This window comes from Oncorhynchus mykiss, chromosome 19, assembly GCF_057628025.1.
Source record: "Oncorhynchus mykiss isolate SJ-2025 chromosome 19, ASM5762802v1, whole genome shotgun sequence".
NCBI lineage: Eukaryota > Metazoa > Chordata > Actinopteri > Salmoniformes > Salmonidae > Oncorhynchus > Oncorhynchus mykiss.
Genome location: NC_143040.1, coordinates 66,074,381 through 66,080,219, shown reverse-complemented (window position 1 = coordinate 66,080,219; position 5,839 = coordinate 66,074,381).

Sequence of the window (5,839 nt, the reverse complement as noted above, 5' to 3'; positions counted from 1 at the left end):
GAGGCAGGAAAGCAGGCAGACAGACAGGGAGGGAGGGAGGGAGGGAGGGAGGGAGGGAGGGAGGGAGGGAGGGAGGGAGGGAGGGAGGGAGGGAGGCAGGCAGGCAGGGAGGGAGGGAGGGAGGCAGGCAAGGTAGGCAGGCAGGCAGGCAGGCAGGCAGGCAGGCAGGGAGGGAGGCAGGCAGGCAGGGAGGGAGGCAGGCAGGCAGACAGACAGACAGACAGACAGGCAGGCAGGCAGACAGGCAGGGAGGGAGGGAGGGAGGGAGGGAGGGTTCATATGGACTATTTCTTGAAAGGAAAAACATTTTTTTAAAGCCCCTAGGTGAAGTCATAATGTTATTGAAGACAGCTTCTACCACTGTTTTGGCTAAAACACGTTAAGCATGTATGAGTATGACTCATTGTGCAGTATTGCTCTCAGATGGCAGTGTCAGTCAGTCTTGATTCTTTTGGTCCCTCCACTCCCCTATACTGTAGGGTTACATCCCAAATGGAACCCTATTGCCTATATAGTGCACTACTTTTGGAACACAAGAATAGATCTTAGTGACAAACAGGACGTTTTATGACTCATCTGTCGCCAATGTCGTCATGGCAACACCTACGTGTTATAAATGGTGCTTGGGAGTTCAACTTGTTTATTATGAATGAAGGTGGTAATAAAGTCAAATAAATAGAAACGTGTGTCTGTAAAATGTTCCATTAAATTGTCTTTGCCATCGGAGCATTCAATGTCAGTCTACACCTCTAGGGAATGAAGACCGGACCTGAGTCCCTCTCTCCATCCTGACACCCACCTGACACGTTCAACTGTGGCTGCCAATGGGTTTTAAAATGCTCTCCTCTGTGTGTTTCTTTGTTAGAGCATTACTGTTTCATAACAAAATACTAATATAGTCAAAATAAAATAGTCTATCCATAATATTATAACTTTTACTTTATGGATAACAATTTTAAGTTGTTCATGTTTACAAATGAATTTACATCTAGATGTTCCATAGAAACGGTCAGAAGTCAGTTCCTTTTGGGTTGCGGCTAAAGTCTGGCATGTAACAAGAAGCACGGTTTTGTTAACTTGGTGAGTACATGAAAATTCAACGCTTTCATTATGGTCATAATTCTAAAAAGTTTGGAAAAGTGTGGAGACCACAGTCTTTCAGAGCGTGTAACAAAATGAAAGACCCATTTCTTAGTTTACGGCTATAAATATCAGACTCCGCCTTTAAGATGTGACCTGTCACAGGCCTGGTTGAGTCTCTGGGGTTTTAGGTTAGACATCTATAAAGCACTTTGTGACAACTGTTGATGTGAAAAGAGCTTTAAGCAACACATTTGATTGAGTGTTATGTTGACAGCTTATGAAGCAGGATGCTAGAGGTTGCCAGGGAGCATAGAGGTGAGCTGAATTTCAGACTATGCCGGCTGAGTGAGGTGTCTGAAACTGTTCATGACTGCTTGTCATAAACACGTAAAGAGTTGCGTTCAGCATTCACCAGCAACACAACTTAATGGACATGTAGGCGGGGGGCGAATAACAGTTTGGATAGGATTCAACTATTAATGATATGCTTGTGGGAAATTCTTCCAGGTTAAACTAGGTTACTCGGATGCTTGCTATTTTCAAAATAGAGCCAAATCCAAAATGAAATCTACACACACTTGATGGGCCCTTTCAATAGTTGTGTGGCCTCATACTCCAGCCTTCTAGCCTGTCCTGTAAGTCTCTCATACTCCAGCCTTCTAGCCTGTCCTGTAAGTCTCTCATACTCCAGCCTTCTAACCTGTCCTGTCTCTCATACTCCAGCCTTCTAGCCTGTCCTGTAAGTCTCTCATACTCCAGCCTTCTAGCCTGTCCTGTAAGTCTCTCATACTCCAGCCTTCTAACCTGTCCTGTCTCTCATACTCCATCCTTCTAGCCTGTCCTGTAAGTCTCTCATACTCCAGCCTTCTAGCCTGTCCTGTACGTCTCTCATACTCCAGCCTTCTAGCCTGTCCTGTAAGTCTCTCATACTCCAGCCTTCTAGCCTGTCCTGTAAGTCTCTCATACTCCAGCCTTCTAGCCTGTCCTGTAAGTCTCTCATACTCCAGCCTTCTAGCCTGTCCTGTAAGTCTCTCATACTCCAGCCTTCTAGCCTGTCCTGTAAGTCTCTCATACTCCAGCCTTCTAGCCTGTCCTGTAAGTCTCTCATACTCCAGCCTTCTAGCCTGTCCTGTAAGTCTCTCATACTCCAGCCTTCTAGCCTGTCCTGTAAGTCTCTCATACTCCAGCCTTCTAGCCTGTCCTGTAAGTCTCTCATACTCCAGCCTTCTAGCCTGTCCTGTAAGTCTCTCATACTCCAGCCTTCTAGCCTGTCCTGTAAGTCTCTCATACTCCAGCCTTCTAACCTGTCCTGTCTCTCATACTCCATCCTTCTAGCCTGTCCTGTAAGTCTCTCATACTCCAGCCTTCTAGCCTGTCCTGTAAGTCTCTCATACTCCAGCCTTCTAGCCTGTCCTGTAAGTCTCTCATACTCCAGCCTTCTAACCTGTCCTGTCTCTCATACTCCAGCCTTCTAGCCTGTCCTGTAAGTCTCTCATACTCCAGCCTTCTAGCCTGTCCTGTAAGTCTCTCATACTCCAGCCTTCTAGCCTGTCCTGTCTCTCATACTCCATCCTTCTAGCCTGTCCTGTACGTCTCTCATGCAAAAGCCAAAAAGACACGTGACTGGTGAATGAAACCACCAGAATGCATTCCCTTTTCCAGAATGGCAGTTTATTTCCATGGTTTTCTTCATATTTATTTCTCCTTCATCCTCTCCACTGCTATGCTTTATCTTGGCCAGGTCGCAGTTGTAAATGAGAACTTGTTCTCAACTGGCCTACCTGGTTAAATAAAGGTGAAATAAAATGTAAAAATAAATAAATCAATTGCACACGAATGAGAGGAACACACCAGGACTTGCAGATTGACTAGATGTTAGACATTTAAAGATAGGCAGGTGGCCCAGGCTACATTGTTCTTCGCTTACATTAGAAACACATGTTTTTCATCGTCTTTGGAAAGAGAATGATAGCAGTTAGGTCTCTGCCCAACACAGAAACACAGGGATCAACACCAATCAAATACACATTTCGTTTTAGAGCTTTCTTAGCAGTAAAAGAAAGGTTTCTTGGCCCGAGGTTGCTTGGCTACCGTGGCGGGGAAATTCAACTGTGTCCAGTTCCATCCTGACCCCTAACCCCTGACCCCTTGACATTAGCTTAATCTGCTATCTATTGTCCGCAGGTTCCCCCTGGCAACACACTAATGAGAGGAACACACCAGGACTTGCAGATTGACTGAATGTCAGCCATTTAAAGATAGGCAGGTGGCCCAGGCTACATTGTTCTTCACTTACATTAGAAACACAAGATAAACAAAGTATTAAAGGCCCAGTGCAGTCAGAAATGTGATTTTCTTGTGTTTTATAAACACCGAGTGTACAAAACATTAGGAACACCTGCTCTTTCCATGACATAGACTGACCAGGTGAATCCAGGTGAAAGCTATAAATCCTTATTGATGTCACTTGTTATATCCATTTCAACCAGTTTAGATGAAGGGGAGGAGACAGGTTAAAGAAGGATTTTTAAGCCGTGAGACATTTGAGACATGGATTGTGTGTATGTGTGCCATTCAGAAGGTGAATGTGCAAGACGAAAGATTTATGGTCCTTTGACCGGGGTATGGTAGTAGGTGCCAGACGCACCGGTTTGATTGTGTCAACAACTGCAGTGCAGCTGGCTTTTTCACGCTCAACAGTTTCCCCTGTGTATCAAGAATGGTCCACCACCCAAAGGACATCCAGCCAACTTGACACAACTGTGGGAAGCATTGGATTCAACATGGGCCGGCATCCCTGTGGAACGCTTTTGACACCTTGTAGAGTCCATGCCCTGATGAATTGAGGCTGTTCTGAGGGGCAAAAGGGGGTGCAAACTCAATATTAGGAAGGTGTTCCTAATGTTTTGTAAACTCAGTGTATATTTACACAGTGGTGTAAAGTACGTAAGTAAAAATACTTTGAAGTACTACTTAAACAGTTCTTTGTGGTGTCTCTACTTTACTATTTATATTTTTGACTACTTTTACTTTTACTTCACCACATTCCTTTAGAAAATATTGTTATTTTTCCTCCATACATTTTCCTTGACAGCCAAAAGTACCCTGTTACATTTTGAATGCTTAGCAGGACAGGATAAGTCAAATTCACGCACTTATCAACCAAACATCCTTGGTCATCACTACTGCCTCTGTTCTGGGGAAACCGATATGCTACACCGATATGCTTTGTTTGTAAATGATGCGTGAGTGTTGCAGTGTGCCCCTGGCTCTCCGTAAATAAATAAAAAACTAGAAAATGGTGCCTTTTGGTTTGCTTAATATACGGAATTTTAAATGATACTTTTGATATATTTTAAATCAAATACTTTTAGACTTTTACTCAAGTAGAATTTTACTGGGTGACTTTTACTTTTGTCGTTTTCCATTAAGGTATCTTTACTTTTACTCAAGTATGACAGTTGGTTACTTTTTCCACTGCTGTATTTACACAATATGAGGTTGGAATAATACTGTGAAATAGTGAAAATGAAGACAATGCCCTTTTAGTGTACATTTCAGCCCGTTGTGGTGGGATGGACTTTTGGCCTGCCTGGTGACACACCAGACAGTAAATGAGTTAATAGACCAATAAGAAAGAGAGTTCCAAACATCCCTGCCAATAACAGCTAGTTTACAGTTTTCCCCTCTCCACTCAGACCAATCCCAGACAGTCCTAGCAAATTTATTGCTTGAGAAATGTCTCTTTGCAAAGAAGCTATTTTTTGTTTCTTTTTGACCATTTGAATTGAAAACATTCACAGGTAAGGTACTTGATTGTTAAAACCAGAAATGATTTGAGATTGAGATGAAATCTGCGTTGAACCTTTAAAGCTGAACCTTTATCAATCCTCTGATGTTTTTTCATCGTCTTTGGAGAGAGAATGATAGCAGTTAGGTCTCTGCCCAACACAGAAACACAGGGATCAACACCAATCAAATACACATTTCGTTTTAGCGCTTTCTTAGCAGTAAAAGAAAGGTTACTTGGTCACCATGGGGGGGGGGGGGAATTCCATTGTGTCCAGTTCCATCGTAACCCCTGACCCCTTGACCTTAGCTTCATCTGCTATCTATTGTTTGCAGGTTTCCCCCTGGCAACTTTCAAAGTCCAAAGAATGACTGTGGCTTTTTAATGTTTTTTTTGTCCACCTGTCAGAGTAAGTTAATAGCTGTGTCAGTGTTGTTGTTACTGCTCATGTTGCCCTATTCAGTCAGCGTGTGGGAATGTCACAATTCATTGCTACCCTGAAAGTCCTCAGTCCTTGTGCCAAATTCGAACACAGAGAGATAGGCAAGTGCTTTCCAAGTAGTGGCATGTTTGCTCAAAATCAATTGGTGTCGGTGTTGTGGAGCTAAGACGCCCACACTGGAGATGCTGCTGGGTCATGGTACTACATTTCTATTCAAGTCTATGTTGATACTGACGTTTGTGTTTGAATCTGTTACCATGACATATTAACCAGAATTCTCTTCTTTGAGGAATTATTTGAAGCAAGTGTAAACAGGATTAGTTATTAGTTCATTAAGATTCTCTGATCAAACTGGTTTAAGTATTGAACTAGGCAAACAACCCTACGGAAGGGAGTTTACTGCTTTAGAAGACAGAAAAGAACAACGAGATATCTTATCATTGACCTACATGTGATGTCTGCCAAGACCACAGGCGCTGCCTGCCATAGCAAATCGATGAATGATGTCATAAGAAATGGACAGA